Raw genomic sequence first — 17,658 nt, forward strand, 5'->3', positions numbered from 1 at the left:
TGAAAGAGACACCAGGATGGTATGTTGCCTCCCTGGTGCCAGGGTCCAGGATGTCTCTGATCGGGTACAGGACATTCTGAAGGTGGAGGGAGAACAGCCAGAGGTCATAGTACACATCAGTACTAACAACATAGGCAGGAAGAGTGACGAGGTCCTGCAGCAGGAGTTCAGGGAGTTAGGCAGAAAGTTAAAAAACAGGATCTCTAGGGTTGTAATCTCAGGATTACTCCCTGTGCCACATGCCACTGAGGCTCAAAATAGGAAGATAGTGCAGGTAAACATGTGGCTGAACAGATTGTGTAGGAGGGAGGGTTTCCAATATTTGGATCATTGGGATCTCTTCCGGGGCAGGTGGGACCTGTACAAGAAGGACGGGTTGCATCTAAACTGAAGGGGCACCAATATCCTGGCTACGAGGTCCGCTAGTGTCACTCAGGAAGGTTTAAGCTAGGGGGGTGGGAACCAGGGCATTAGGTCAGCAGGTTAAACAAATGACTGGGAACTAGTGAAAATGGCCAGTAGGACTAAGAGGAAGAGAAGGCAGGGAGAAATTACTGAACACAGTGGAACTGGAGGGTCTGAAATGCATTTGTTTCAATGAGAGAAGTATAACAGGCAAGGTCAGATGAGCTTAGAGCTTGGATTAGTACATGGGACTATGAAGTTATTGCTATTACAGAGACTTGGTTGAAGGATAGACAGGATTGGCAGATAAACGTTCCAGGATTTAGATGTTTCAGGCAGGATAGAGAGGGATGTAGAAGATGTGGGGGAGTTGCACCGCTGGTTAAGGAGAATATCACAGCTGTACAACAGGAGGACACCTCGGTGGGCTCATACAGCGAGGCAATATGAGTAGAGCTCCAGAATAGGAAGGGTGCAGTCACAATGTTGGGGGTTTACTATAGGCCTCCCAATTGCCAGCGGGAGATTGAGGAACAGTTATGTAGGCAGATTTTGGAAAGATGTAAGAGCAATAGGGTTGTTGTGGTGGGTGATTTTAACTTTCCCTATATTGACTGGGAATCATTTAGTGCTAGGGGTTTGGATGGTGCAGAATTTGTAATGTGCATCCAGGAGGGCTTCCTGAGACAATATGTAGATATTCCAACTAGGGAAGGGGCAATACTGGACCTGTTATTAGGTAATGAACCCAGCCAGGTGGTCAAAGTTTCAGTAGGGGAGCATTTCTGGAAAAGTGACCATAAGTTAGTAAGTTTCAAGGTACTGGTGGATAAGGATAACAGGAGTCCTCGGGTTAAGGTGTTTAATTGGGGGAAGGCTAATTATAACAATATTAGGCAGGAACTGAGGAATCTAGACTGGAGGCGGATGTTTGAGGGCAAATCAATAACTGACATGTGTGGGCTTTCAAACGTCAGTTGATAAGAATTCAGGACCGGCATGTTCGTGCTAGGATGAAGGACAAGTATGGCAAGTTTCAGGAACCTTGGATAACGAAGGATATTGTGAGATTAGTCAAAAAGAAAAGGGAAGCATTTGTAAGGGCTAGAAGGCTGGGAACAGATGTAGCCAGGGAAAGGGTAGGCCCACTCAGGGACAGAGGTGGGAATCTGTGTGTGGAGCCAGAAGAAATGGGAGAGATACTAAATGAGTACTTCTCATCAGTATTCACCAAAGAGAAGGATTTAACGGTCGATTTGTCTAGGGAAGAGTGTGTAGAAAGCCTGGATCATGTTGAGATCAAAAAAGAGGAGGTGTTAGGCATCTTGAAGAATATTAAGGTGGATAAATCCCCAGATCCAGATGGGATCTACCCCAGAGTACTGAGGGAGGCAAGGGAGGAGATTGCTGGGGCCTTGACAGAAATCTTTGTATCCTCACTGGCTACGAGTGAGGTCCCAGAGGACTGGAGGATGGCCAATGTTGTTCCATTGTTTAAGAAGGGTAGCAGGGATAATCCAGGAAATTACAGGCCGGTGAGCCTTACATCAGTGGTAGGCAAATTATTGGAGAAGATTCTTCGTGACAGGATTTATTACCATTTGGAAGTAAACGTGCATATTAGTGAGAGGCAGCATGGTTTTGTGAAGGGGAGGTCATGTTTCACTAACTTGATCAAGTTTTTCTAGGAAGTGACAAAGATGATCGACAATGGAAGGGCAGTGGATGTTATCTACGTGGATTTCAGTAAGCCCTTTGACAAGGTCCCTCATGGCAGACTGGTACAGAAGATAAAGTCGCACAGGATCAGAGGTGAGCTGGCAAGATGGATACAGAATTGGCTTGGTCATAGAAGACAGAGGGTAGAAGTGGAAGGGTGCTTTTCTGAATGGAGAGCTGTGACTAGTGGTGTTCCACAGGGATCAATGCTGGGACCTTTGCTGTTTGTAGTATACGTAAATGATTTTGAGGAAAATGTAACTGGGCTAATTAGTAAGTTTGCAGATGATACTAAGGTTGGAGGAGTTGCTGATAGTGAAGAGGATTGTCAAAGGATACAACGGGATATAGATCAGTTGGAGACTTGGGCGGAGAAATGGCAGATGGAGTTTAATCCGGACAAATGTGAGGTCATGCATTTTGGAAGCTCTAATACAGGAAGGAATTGTACAGTAAATGGCAGAACCCTTAAGTGCATTGATGGGCAGATGGATCTGGGTGTACAGGTCCACAGGTCACTGATAGTGGCAACGCAGGTGGATAAGGTAGTCAGGAAGGCATATGGCATGCTTGCCTTCATTGGCAGGGGTATTGAGTACAAAAGTTGGGAAGTCATGCTGCAGCTGTATAGAATCTTGGTTAGGCCACTCCTGGAATATTGTGTGCAATTCTGGACGCCACATTACCAGAAGGATATGGAGGCATTGGAGAGGGTGCAGAGGAGGTTTACCAGGATGCTGCCTGGTTTGGAGGTTATTAGCTATGAGGAGAGGTTGGAGAAACTTAGATTGTTCTCACTAGAACGACGGAGATTGAGGGACAACTTGATAGAAGTTTACAAAATTATGAGTGGCATGGACAGTGTAGATAGTCAGAAGCTTTTTCCCAGGCTGGAAAGGTCAATTACTAGGGGACATAGATTTAAGGTGAGAGGAGAAAACTTTAGAGGAGATGTGCAGGGCAAGTTTTTTACGCAGAGGGTAGTGAGTGTCTGGAATTCGCTGCCAGAGGAGGTGGTGGAAGCAGGTACAATAGTGGTGTTTAAGAGGCAGCTTGACAAATACATGAATAGGATGGAAATAGAGGGATACGGACCCTGGAAGTGCAAAATGTTTTAGTTTGACAGACAATATGATTGGCGTAGGCTTGGAGGGTCGAAGGGCCTGTTCCTGTGCTGTACTTTTCTTTGTTCTTTGTACAACACCAATACAATGCAAATTATATAATATTCTACCAAAGCTGCATGTTCAGTTTTCAAAGCACAAGCATCTTGATCTACAAGTGATTCAATTTAAATGCATCTATATTCGATTGAGTGTCTTTTTTGATGTTTGTTTTACATCTACATGGACGCATATATTTACATAACTCATAACTTACTTCCCTAACCCATGGACTGCTGAAGCTGTTTGTGGGCCTGAGCTGAGATTGCCAACTCAATACATGTTAAATGTCAATCCTTGGTCAGGTTCAGTATGTTGGTCCATAAGTACCTAAGCTCCTGACTGAATAAACTTATTGAGCCATTGCTTGGGTGATTAAAGTAATACAGGAAGAACTTCAATCACACAGATTGCATTATTCCAGTTTTGGATTGCTGAATGAAATTTCAAAAAAAGCTTCTCTCAATCTGAAGATAAATAATTAGCCTAGGCTGCCACAGCTTAGTCCCATTCTATGGATGCAAGCCTACTTGGCTGGTGTTCTCAGACCGTTAAATTAGAAGCAAGATCCTTCTCAACATAATGGGGAGAAGGCAGGAGAATAGAACGAGGTGAGTTGCTCTTTCGGAGAGCCGGTGCAGACACGATGGGCCAAGTGGCCTCTTTCTGCGCTGTAACAATTCTGTGATAACCATGTGTATTTCCAGCAAGCTTCCTGAGATCAGAAGAGGTACTTGATTGCCTGTGAAGCACTTTGTGACATCCTAGGATTTAAGATGCCTCCTTGCCTTGCCCTGAGCTTTGGAGTGGCACCTCTCAAGCCACAGGTCGCTAAAAATTGTCTCTCTCTAATGGAGAGAGGTGTCTATGGTCCTTTGCGACTACGGCTGGATGAAGTAAAGAACGGGGTTAGTTTGATTTTTTTTCTGTGACAAAGCTGGTTTAGACACAATGAGCTTAATAGCCTCCTTTATGGTTATATAGTCAGGGTTTCTGCATCGGATCACTATCTGATGAACCCTCCTGGAAATGCATGTAATCAGGTCAAAAGACCCAGGCTGGGACTTGCTGTGCCGACTGGCGTCAGGCGTGTTTGGTGGCGTGAGCAGCCAATATGGCGAGAAAGTAAAGAATCAGCTTCACAACATTGTGAAACTAGTTTGCAATTGTCTGCTCAGCCTGTCAATGGCGGGCCGCGAGCCTACCATCGGACGTCAGGAACCTTATTGTAATACATCAGCACATAATTATGAGGCCAGCCCCCCAGACTCATTCCCATCACCCCCCCGCAGCCCCCACCCCGACTGTTGGGATTCTCCATCAGTGTCCTGACATTCCAAGTCCCAAACTTCAATTTGACAAGTGGGGGATTCCATGATGACTTTTTTTTTTAAACACGGGGTGCTCATGGCAGCCAGTGTGCAATGAGTCATATGGTCCAATGGCAAGGGTATTGCATGACGATTGGAGGCCAAGCTCCGCTGTGAGACACTAGCATGTTATGTGCATGATCATATGCAGATGCGTACATAACTTGTGGCTGGGAGCAGACTGAAGCTGAAAAAACAAGTCAAGCCAGTAGTGAGACACAGGCTCAGTTGGAGACTGAAGTCTCTTGATACCCCCAGCCCGTTCCCATCGTAGGATTGTCCGCCCACATCGGTGGGAAAACACGCTGGTGCAGAACACGTCTTGACGACTGTGACGTGCAGAAGCTGGGACTCATGGTCAGGGCCTCGCTCACATCGCGGACATCCGAGGAGCAGAAGATACTGGAGCCCAACAGCAACAGGATCCTGGAGAAACGTGCATGGCATGCTGGGTGGGTTCTCATGGGCTTTGCTGCGAAGCAGCTCACAGAAGTTGTAAAGTCGCCATTGATGCTCTCGACAGATGATGGCCAAGGGGGTGGGAGAGGAAGGTCTAGGATCGACTGGGAGAGGAAGAGGTGTCGGGGGGTGAGATTGGGAGGGGGGTACTGAAGATGTTGGGCGGGAGTTTGAGGGGGGAATGAAGGTGTCGGGGTGGGTGAAGTTGGGAGGAGAGGGACGTTGGGGGAGAGGGAGAATGGGGGGAGGGGATAACGGGGAGAAGATGGCAACTGTGGAGGTAGGTGTAAGGGGGGTGGAAGGAGTAAGCAAAGGAATTGGGAGAGGGGGAAGGACTGCGGAGAGGGGAGGGAGTCCATGGGGAGGAAGGAAAGGGGAGAGAGTGCAGGGGGAGGAAGGAGTGTGGAGAGGGGATGGTGTCCGGGGGGAAGAATGTGTGGGGAGGGGACGGAGTCCAGGGGGGAGGAAGGATTACGGAGAGCTGAGTGAGTCCAGGGGAAAGAAGGAGTGCTTAGAGGGGAGGGAGTCAGGGGAGAGGAAAAAGTGTGGAGAGGGGACAGAGTAAGGTGGAGGAAGTAGTGGGGAAGGGGGAAGGAGTAAAACTGGAGGAAGGAGTGAGGGTGCCTGAGGGACTCAGGAAGGGGGAAGGAGTAAGGTTGGAGGAAGAAGTGAGGCTGGAGGGAGAGGTAAGGCTGGAGGAAGGAGTCAGGAGTGGGGAAGAACTAAGGGTAGAGGAAGAAGTAAGGGTGTCTGAGGCAGTCAGGAAGCAGGAGGGTCTAAGCAGGGGAGGATTATGGGGAGGGAGGGGTGGGAGGGTTTAGGGTCGGGGGGGGGAGGTGTTCTGGGGGGGTGTGGTTCCAGGGGGGGAACGAGTTTGGAGCAGGGGATGTTAAGATGAACATGCAAGGTGGGGGTCTGATGGGTCCATAACTACCTCCTGGGGAGTGAGCTGAGGGTGGGCGTGGTATGAGGGAATTGTGAGAATGACCGAGGGCAGAGTGGGACAGTAGGGTGGGAGGGTGAGGGTTCAATGGTAGCAATATAAGGGATGGCAAGGGTGGTTGGAACTCAGAGGTAGACACAAACCTTGGGGGTGGGAAGGTCGAGGTCAGGGAGGTGAATGTGGATGGAGGTGGGGTTTTCAGGAAGGGGGCAACTTGCACGTTCACCTGGACATCCCCGAAGGAAAAGGGTTCTGGCTGGTAGGTCACGGAGGGGAGGTGAATGTGATTCCAGGGGGGTCAACGGTGATGGAGAAAGGAAACGGGTGACTGGGGGAGGGGGAAGGATGGGGGAGCGTTCAAAATACTGAATCCAGACCATGCTGCCCAAACGGAAAGTGAAACGACAGTCCTGGTGAGCGAGATCGGGTGCTGCATGGGAGTGTGATCAGTGGGTGGTGGAAGTTGCAGGTCAGCTCAGATGGACAACTGAAAGTGAACCCCAGCAGGCAGCATTGAAAATGCTCAGGACAGTGAGGTGAGTGTGATACGTGAAGGATCCGCGTGCGTGGGAGAGAGCTTGCATGAGGCTCTGAAAGACCCTGCACCCCTCCACCCCACACACGCGCACACACACACATACACAAACACACTTCCCCCTCCAGAACCACTCATTGGCCAGTTGCTCCCTCTGTGATGACGGAGGACAAGGTTGAGGGGCTCACAGGCAAAGGGGACTCAGAGGGAGAAGACAGATTCTGAGATTCCTGAGTAGGTGACTCAGGTCTGTCTAGCTGCCATTCCTCCCTTCGGGTGCCCAGGGGCCCCAGTCTGACTCCTTGAGGGGAAGGGGCACCTGGAGGGACTCTCGCATTGCCACTGCAGGAACTCACCCATGGCTCCCGCGATGGAATAAAGGTCTGTACGCAGCTCCGCGTTCTGCTGGTCCAGGGTCTCCATGGCATCTGCCATCCTCCCCATGGAGACTTCCATGCATGCATATGTGGGCACCACTTCATCAGAGAGCAGGCAGACACATTCCTCTGACTCATGAGTCACTATGCTGAGGGCATCCAACAGCTCTGCGTGAAGTTCCCATGCCTTCTGTTGACTCTCCAGGATGAGTTGGAAGGCCAAGTCTAGAGGCTCATCATCTGACTCGGACCTCACAGATGCCTGGTCCCCAGTAGTCCCCTGAATGCCGGCGAGCTTGCACGAACCTGCCTCCTGCTGCTGCGGACATGTGTCCATGTAGTGACCACCAGATTGTGAACCCAAGCCTGCTCTAGATCTAAGTCTCACCGAGGTGTGTGTTTCTGCGCAGTGCAGGGTGTGGGGAAGCACTGTGATGGGGCTCTCAGGCTGCTTATTTCCGGCTCTTCAATAGAGGAGGTGTCCTCTTGGCTGGAGGTGAGGACCTGGATGGAGCTGAGGGACTGGCTGGCTGAGGGTGTTGGTCGCTTGGCAGAGCTCCCTGTGAACTGAAGTAGAGTTAATTAGTGCAAGGCAGCAGAGTCAAAAGCAGGAGAGAGAGCACTCACAGTTGCCTTGAGGGAGGGATGATGTGGTGCAGGATCTTACAAGGTTGTTTGCCACCGACCTGTCATCGCAGGCACAGTCCATGTCCCCACCTGTCAGTGCGACGGCACGTTCCTCAAAGTGAGTGAGGGGCCTAATGTTGGTCACTTCACTACCCCTCTCCCCCAATCCCCAGGCCTGGGACCTCTCCCTGCTGATGTGAGCAGGTTTCTCCTGAATGAAAACAGATGGAGAGTGTGAGCAGGACGCATGGCACTGCATGGAATGTTTGTGTGGTGAGCGGAGCCATGGACAGGATGAGGACGAGAGCTCGAGAGGGTATGAGCCTGATGGAGACGTGAGGGTGCGTGTGAGTTAGTGATGTTGTCCTTTGAGGTGTGAGATCCATGTGAATGTGTGATGGGTTTGTGAGTGTGAGTTGAGAGTGATGAGAAGAATGAATTACCTTGCTGGAATGGATGAACCAGCACTGGGTGGCTGTCCTTTATTGCGGGGCATTGGTGCTGACGGCTGCTGCACTACCTTCCAAGCCAGATTAGTGAGGTTGCTGCCCATCCTGCAGCCAGAGTAGAGGTAGAGGATATTTTGGGTGAGCCTCCTATGTGTCCAAAAGGCACTTGAGGGATGCACCATTGAACCTGGGAGCTGCAGTTTTTTTGCCTTCAGGGCCATGTCTTCTTTGCAGCAGTCGTGGGCTGGAAGCACTGAGAGGTGTGCGGTGGGAATTTAAATATGGAGCACCTGGCGATGTGATGCCTTGGCAGGCGAATGAGAGCCCACCCACCATGGAAATGGCGTGTTTCCTGGGAATTAATGCAGCCGGTTTGAAATGATACAGCATGAAAAGCTGCCATTGCAGCCGATGGGTAAAATGTTGCTTTGCCCACTCGCTACCGCACTTAGTGCAAATTTGGGACGATCCTGCCCCCAGACTTCCAGATGAAGAGTTTGTCAATTAGTTGAACAATATTCACTGCGTAGGCTTACGCATAAAGAATGGCACTACTGTAAGGTTAGCAGTACTCATGTAATGATATCTCATGACATTTCTGAGGTATGCATGAGTCAATGAAGACTTAAAAAAAAATTACTCAGCACACCTACCTTTTATTAACTTTTATTGTATAGTCTCATTGGCAATTCTTTCTTACCCCATCATCTCTCATGGAGCATATGCAACTCTGAATACTATTTACCACCAGAGATATTACAAATTTAGATGATAGTCATGCTTCTCCCTGCCAAAGTGGGAGCGCACTTTCGGACGAGATGTTGAATCAAAGTCCAATCTGCCTTTTCAGGAGGACAGTAAGCAATGGAGTTCTCCCCAGCTTCCTGCCAATATATCCCTCGGTCATACTTCATTGGCTGTAAAATGCTTCTGGATGTCCTTATGTCGTGAAAGGTAGTCGAGAAATGCAAGTTTCTCTTTTATTTTCTCTAACTGAAAGTTTCAAAACTCAAGATCAGTTGGGAAAGAACAGGGGGCAGAATTTTACCGTCGGCGAGTGGGGGGCCCGCTCGCCAACATGTAAAATGATGCGGGATGACATCGGGGGCAACCCCCTACGTCATCCCGCCCCATTTAAATTTTCAGGAAGGCGGGGGCGCAGCAAAATCAGCTGTGCGCCCGCCGACCTGTCAGTGGCCAATTGAAGCCATCGACAGGATCAATTAAGCAATTAAAGGACCTGCCTGTCCAACTGGAAGGTCAGTGGGCAGGCCAGGAGCCCCGGCGGCAACTAGAAAAAATCATGAAACCTCATCCAGCGGCGGGGTGAGGTTTCATGCAGGGTTTTAAACATTTCAATAAAGTTGTTATGTAAATTATGAACATGTCCTAACACATGTGATATTGTCACGTGAGGGGACACGTAAGGGATTTCTCTTTTCTCTATTTTTAATATTTTTGGAAGTAGAGGCGATCTCCCTGAGGCTGCACTTAGCCTCAGGGAGATGAGTGCACTCTTTCCTGTGCATGCGCGAAAGACTGCACTCTCGATTTTAGGGATTCTAACCCCCCCCCCGCCCCGGCACAGGGAGTGCATAGTGCTTCCTGGCGGACGTCACACTGGGCGGGCCTTAATTGGTAAAATGGCAGTGCAGCCCTGATTGCTGGCGGCGATCAGCTCTGCGCCCACCCGCAGTTGGGTCAGGCCCACCTGCACAACAAACTAAAAGTTCTGCCCAGGGCTTCAGCTATCCCTCGTTTAACAAATCTAATGGGTTACTGAAAAGCAAGGTGCTAAACAAAAGTGCGCTAAATGAAAATAATTTTGCTATAAGGAAACATGGTTTACATTCCTGCCCCAGGCAGAGCACTGCCCACTGCCTTCCTCCATGCTCATTGCAACTGCACTGTTCACAGAAAGCACTAGCTGAAAAAAGCCTAAAACCGGATATTATTGTAAGTGCATCTTTAAAACAGAAAGTTGGCTGAAGTAGCAAAAACAACTGGCAGGTTTGGACTCTGCAATTCCCACTCCCCCACCCAAAAACAGAGCCTGATAGTAAGGGTTAAAGATAAAATGAAATCAAAATATGCCATGCATTCAGAGTTTACTCCCAGTGCAATGTGTCTGCTACCTCCCCCAGATGACAGCCTCCGAGTGAAGCAGCAGCGAGGTTACCTTGGTACTGTCTCCTGAAGAGACGGCTGCTACTGCTGCAGAATCACAGAATTGTTACAGTACAAAAAGCCATTCAGCCCATCGTGTCTGCACCAGCTCTCCAAATGAGCAATTCACTTTGTGCCATTCCCCTGCCTTCTCTCTGTAACCTTGCGCATTCTTCCTATTCAGATTACAGTCTAATTCCATTTGAATGCTTCAATTGAACCTGTCTCCACCACACTCTCAGGCAGTGCATTCCAAACCTGCTGTGTGAAAACATTTTTTTATCATATCGCTTTTGCCTATTTTGTCAATTATTTAAATCTGTGCCCTCTCATTCTTGATCCTTTCATAAGTGGGCGCAGTTTCTCCCTATCTACTCTGTCCAGACCCTTCATGATTTTGAATACCTCTATCAAATCCACAAACAACTAAAGCTTCCACTGCAAAAGGGGGAAAACAAAACAGCAGCTTCATTTTCAGCTAAACTCTTATTGCAAATTGAAAACTACAAGGTTTACCCAATCTGTGCCTCGATGTAACCTCCAATGCACAGTATTTTACAAAAGTCCAGGTAGCATGAAGCTCAAAGCAGGAAAAAGAATTCTGTAAACTGAATTGGCAATGAAACTGAAATTGAATTTTGGTGTGTTTCTTAATGTACAAAGATAACTTATCAACTGTACTAAACTGAAAATTAAGGCAATGGCTGGCAGCACGATTCGAGGAAGTTCCTTTATACTAAAATCGCTCTAAAATGAAATGTGTTATTAGGGGTAAAAGCAGGCTGTTTTAACAGATAGGCTATTAGGACTTTCATTGCTCCCCATCTTGTCAGTGAGGATCTGATATGTGTGCCTCAGATTACTTATTATAAACAGGTAACAAATAAACAGGTACAGATTTTTTCCAAATTTCTCTCTTTAGCCTTTCTTGTCGAAGAGAGTAATTCTTAGGTGATGGCAATCATCTGGTACCATAAGACCAAAAGACCACAAGACGTAGGAGCAGAAATTAGGCCATTCGGCCCATTGAGTCTGCTCCGTTATTCAATTATGGCTGATAAGTTTCTCAACCCCATTCTCCCGTCTTCTCCCCATAACCTTTGATCCCCTTACCAATCAAGAACCTATATATCTTGGTCTTAAATACACTCAATGACCTGGCCTCCCCAGCCTTCTGTGGCAATGAATTCTATAGATTCACCACTCTCTGGCTAAAGAAGTTTCTCCTCATCTCTGTTCTAAAAGGTCTTCCCTTTACTCTGAGGCTGTGCCCTCAGGTCCTAGTCTCTCCTACTAATGGAAATATCGTCCCCACATCCACTCTATCCAGGCCTTTCAGTATTCTGTAAGTTTCGATCAGATCCCCCCTCATCCTTCTAAACTCCATCGAGTATAGACCCAGAGTCCTCAAACATTCCTCATATGTTAAGCCTTTCATTCCTGGGATCATTCTCATGAACCTCCTGTGGACCTTCTCCAGGGCCAGCACATCCTTCCTGAGATACGGGGCCCACAATTGCTCTCAATATTCTAAATGTGGTCTGACCAGAGCTTTATAAAGCCTCAGCAGCACATCCCTGCTTTTATATTCTAGTCCTCTCGAAATAAATGCCAACATTGCATTTGCCTTCCTAACTACCGACTCAACCTGCAAGTTAACCTTAAGGGAATCCTGGACTAGGACTCCCAAGTTCCTTTGCACTCCAGATTTCTGAATTCTCTCCCCATTTAGAAAATAGTCTATGCCTCTATTCTTCCTACCAAACTACATGAGCTCACACTTCCCCACGTTGTATTCCATCTGCCACTTCTTTGCCCATTCTCCTAACCTGTCCAAATCCTTTTGCAGCCACCCCGCCTCCTCAATACTACCTGTCCCTCCACCTATCTTTGTATCATCTGCAAACTTAGCCAGGATGCCCTCAGTTTCTTCATCTAGATCATTAATGTATAAAGTGAAAAGTTGTGGTCCCAACACTGACCCCTGCGGAACTTCACTAGTCACCGGCCACCATCCTGAGAAGGATGATATATGATAATTTACTCATGTCAGCTTGGACAGTGACTGTCAACAGGCGAAACTTCACAGCCCAACCTAACCCTGTCCTCATGGACAAACGTGCACCTTTCAGCAGCAATGATGGGTACCAATCAAGATTTGAAAGTTGGCTATTTTAGTTTTCCTTCCAAAGCCAGGACCAATGAGACTAATAGTAATTCCACAGGGTGAGACTAGCAAACTCACCACAAATTGGGAATTGGAACTGGGGTTGGCTTGATCTGTTTGCCTCACTGCCAGCCCCTATGATGCAGTTCACCCACTGAGATGTTAAAATAAGTTTCAGAAAAAAATCGAATAGCTTCACATTTCGCAATTTTTCTTTTACGGAGTCAGAAGAATATAAGCTTTTTGTTTTCGATCTCTTGTTTTTTCCGTTAATAGGCCAATGTGATAGCATTAATACGCAATGCAATTTTTCTCAGGCTATGTCTCCATTATTAACTGTGCAAACAAGCAGGGAAAATTATAGGGTCAGTGACGTAGGGCCCATTCTTTAGCGGCCAGCTTCAAAGTGCATACAGGAATGTGGAAGGAATCGTTGACTTTTCTTTCAGGTTGAGAAAGTAGTATGATGCAAGGGGAGGCTATAGAGGAAGAGAAAATTATGAAACAAACATTCCAGAAGGTTTTAAAGGAAATAGAGCAGGGGAGTTCCTAGACGTTAAGTATTTTGAAACAAGCAGTTATAGAACCTAATATTTAAGTATCAGCTTGGAACTTCACCTTCATATATCTTATTGTCTTGTAACAGCAAATATATTGTGCTATTGTCCACTGGGTTGGCTAAGCTTGAACAGTGCATCCTCATGCAATCAAGGGATCGAAAGCTGCCTCACAAGACAGGAATTTTAAGTTTGCATGCTCGCTGTGAAATCTGGTTCTCACACAGCTAATCATCCACATTCTGCCTTCCTCAGGTAAAAGATATGACTTTTGAGGACATACCATGCATACTCAATTTAGGTGTGCCTATCACTGCAGACCGCGCAGGGTAGAGAGTTGTAACATTAATCAGATCATGAGACCTCAGTTCCCTCAGGGCAAAACATCCTTAAGTTTCTCAAAAAGTGAATTCAATTTATAAAGGATAAAAATCATTTTATGTCTTTTAAATACATAATTTACATCATCTGTAAGATTACATTGCTGTATTTTACTCAAAATTTATAAAATTCATGGGTTGGTGTGAGAAAGGTTGCTTGAAGTGAATTTTTTAATATTTCACTCGTTTTTATGCACCTCTGAAATGTGTTTAATGAGTGGTATGCTCAGAATGTGGTGAGGAGGGGCAGAAGCAGATTATTATGTTGCTCTTACCTCTGTTCTAATTATCACCAGACTGATGATAACTAATTTTGGTATTATAAGCAAAACAGGCTGCAAAACAAGTTTAACAAGCAAGGTCAAATCTCCCATTTAGAAACTTGTGTTTAATTGTAGTACACTCTAAATACACCTGGTGGGAATAGAACAAAACTGCACAATGGTCAGAACATGAACCTGGAATTTGATTTGCTTCTGAATCCAAGCAGCAAAACCAACTGATGAGGCAAGAACACCATGTGAAATTGGCCCTCTTGCACCATCAGGACAGGACTGGCTTGCTAGATGTGCTATTTGCACCCCACGAGGCAATGCACATGGTAAAGGGGAAAGTCAGCCTAGCAGCTACACTGATACCAGGCTGACCAGTTGTCTGGAAAGGTTGGGGAGATCGGAAGGACGAACAATACTCATCGGCAAGTATGAGGCCATCCACTTGGATCTAAGAAAGACAACTTGGAGTACTTCCTTTACAGTGAGAGGTTAAGAACTATGGAGAGGCAAAGAGATTTAGGTGTCCATATACATGACCCACTAAAAGTAGTGGATAAATACAAAAAGTAATCAAAAAGTCTAATGGATGGTTTACCTTTAGGAATACAAAAGTATGGGAATGATTCTTCAGTTGCACAGACCCCATCTAGAATAATGCAATTGTCTTTCTACTAGAATGATATGAAGACAGAGTTGGCTAATTAAGTGGAAGGGGAAAATAGGTTAAAAGATAAGACGGTAGAGAAACAGTGGCAGATGTTTAAGGAGATATTTCATAACTCTCAGCAAAGATATATTCTGTTGAGAAAGAAAGACGCTAGGAAAAGGATGCACCATCTGTGGCTAACTAAGGAATTTAAAGATGGTATTAAATTGAAAGAAAATATATATAATGCTGCAAGGATCAGCGATAGCCAGAGATTGGGAAAGTTTCAGAAAGCAGCAAAGGATGGCTAAAAAAAAATAAAGAGAGAGAAATTGGAGCACGAGAGAAACTAGCAGGAAATATAAAAGCAGGCAGTTAAAGCTTCTACAACTACAAAGGAAGGAAGAGGGCAGCTAAAGTGAGTGTTGGTCCCTTAGAGGGTGAGACTGGGGAATTAATAATGGGGAACAAGGAAAATGCAGAGACTTTGAATAAGTATTTTTAAAATCTATCTTTACACCAGAAGACCACAGAAAGTACTCCAAGAATAGTAGGAAATCAAGAGGCAAAAGGGAGGGAGGAAATTAATCATGATCACTAGAGAAAAAGTACTAGGAAAATTAATGGTACTAAGATCCCTGGACATAATGGTCTGTACCCTAGGGTCTTAAAGTAAGTGGCTGCATGTAATCTGCCAAACTTCCCTCGATTCTGCAATGGTCCCAGTGGATTGGAAAAGTGCAAATGTAACAACACTATTCAAGAAATGGTGGGAGACAGCAGGAAACTATAGGCCAGTTAGTCTAACATCTGTCATTCTAAGAATGCTAGAAACCAATATTAAGGAGGTAGCAGCAGGACATTTAGAAAACCAGAAAACAATTAGGTAGAGTCAAATGGTTTTGTGAGATGGAAATCATATTTGACAAATTTATTATAGTTCTTTGAGGATGTAAAAAGCAGGGTGGATCAAAGGGACCCAGTAGATATTGTGTATTTTGATCTCCAATTTCAGTAAGGTGCCACGTAAAAGGTTACTGCACAAGTTAAGAGCTCATGATGTTGGGGGTGATATATTAGCATGGATAGGGGAATGGCTAACTAACAGTAGACAGAGAGTTAGGATAAATGGTTCATTTTCAGGTTGGCAAAGTGTAACTTGTGGAGTGCTGCAGGGATCAGTGTTGGGGCCTCAACTTTTTATGATCTATATTAATGGCTTGGATGAAGGGACAGACTGCATTGTAATCAAGTTTGCTGATGATAGAGAAATAGGTAGGAAAGCAAGTTGCAAGAAGGATACAAAGAGGCTGCAAAGAAATATAGAATGGTGAAGTGAATGGGCAAAATTGGCAGATGGAATATGTGGCAAAACGTGAGGTTGTCCACTTTGGCAGGACGAATAGAAAAGCAGATTATTATTTAAATGGAGAGAGACTGCAGAATGCTGCAATACAGAGGGATCTGGCTGTCCTTACATGAATCACAGAAGGTTAGCATGCAGGTGCAGCAAGTAATTAGGGAGGCACATGGAGTGTTGGCATTTATTGCAAGGGGGATGGAAGATAAAAGTCAGGAAGACTTGCTACAGCTGTTCAGAGTTTGATGAGATTGCACCTGGAGCACAGTGTACAGTTTTGGTCTCTGTATTTATGGAGGGATATACTTACATCAGAAGCATTTCAGAGAAGGCTGATACCTGGAATGAAGGGGTTGTTTTATGAGGGAAGGTTGGGCCTATACTCTTTAGAGTTTGTAAGAATAAGAGGTGATCTTACTGAAACATATAAAGTGGAGTTAAGGCCACAATGAGATCAGTTATGATCTTATCAAAAGGCAGAGCAGACTCAATAGACTGAATATCTCCTTAAGTGAACTCCTGCACTAATTTCTTATGATCATCTATGACCTTATAATTGGTTTTGGGCACCACACTTCAGGAAGTTGTTTTTGGCCTTGGAGAGATTACAGCCCAGATTCACCAGAATGATATCAGGCTGAAAGAGCCAAATTGTGAGGATCGTTTCTTAAAAACGGATCTGATGGATTTCCACTTTTTGTTCCATTTGTAAAAGTGTTTTCATTTCAAGTATAATTGCCACCAGGCTGGAAAGGTGTCAAGAGCAGTTATGTATTCGCACTTGGCCCACATTGCTGCCGCTGGCACATGTGCAAGTGCTCCTGACACCTTTCCATTATTGTCGGTGTCATGAGATTGGATTAATCAAAAATAAATTTTAATATATTCTCGCACTGCATTGAAACCTGCAATGTCAGCATTTCCCATGGGAATTCCAATGTGAAAATTCAATATGAATCTTATTCACTGAAATTTCCTGATTATATATCATCATTTACTGAATCATCAGAAGTATGTTTTACAGAGGGAACATAATGAAAGGTGGACTAGTTACAAGAACTTAAGGACTGGCTTAAAAATGAACTTTATTGTTAGTCTGTGTCAAGCCAACTTCTTTACATATGAACATACATACGCACATACAAATCAGGAGCAGGAGCAGGCTATTTGGCTCCTTGAACCTACTCTGCTACTTGATAAGATCATGACTGATCTGATTGTGGCCTTAGCTCTACTTTCCTGTCTAGATCAAGAATCTATCTAACTCAGTCTTAAAAATATTCAATGACCATGCCTTCAACGCTCTCTGTGCAAGAGAATTCCACAGGCTAAAAACCCTCTGAGAGAAAAGATTTCTCCTCACCTCCAACTGTTGTCTACAGAAACTGAAGCTGGGAAAAGCCACTTTGAATTCTATTGTCCACGGTATTGTTTTGACTTGCCTGGATCTGTTTAAATCTATTTTTTTCACCTTAACGGGGGTGTAACTAGAAGCCAGATTAATTAGGGGTTTTAAGATATTATAGTAGTAATTTGTAGACCTATGTATGTGCTTGAAATCTTTTCTTTTGTTAATAAATGTTTAATTTAGTTTTGTAAAAAATCTCTAGAGTCTTGGTGTACTTATTACTACTGAATTCAGGGAGTGTATCTCGAAATAAAACACAAATTGCAAAATTGTTGTGACTGAGTGATCAAGTTTCCCTCTTGGATTTGATCCACCTGGCACACTTCATCTGCTGCATCATAATACTCTGTACTGCAGCGTTCTGCACTCTCTTTCTATTTAAATAGTATGCTGCTTTTCGATTCTTCCTGTCAAAGTGGACAACCTCAATTTTCCCACGTTATATTTCATCTGCCAAATTTTTGTCCACTCACCTAATCTATCTATAAGCCCTTTGCAGAATTTTATGTCCTCTTCAAAACTTACTCCTACCTAACTTTGTGTCATCAACAAATTTGTTTTAATGCATTCATGTGGAACTCTGAATCTGATACTGAGACTGCAACTGTACATGTGCAGTAACTGTTCGCCCAGTGTTGCAGCACAAATAAAC

Source organism: Carcharodon carcharias, chromosome 20 (assembly GCF_017639515.1).
Source record: "Carcharodon carcharias isolate sCarCar2 chromosome 20, sCarCar2.pri, whole genome shotgun sequence".
In the NCBI taxonomy this organism is placed as follows: domain Eukaryota; kingdom Metazoa; phylum Chordata; class Chondrichthyes; order Lamniformes; family Lamnidae; genus Carcharodon; species Carcharodon carcharias.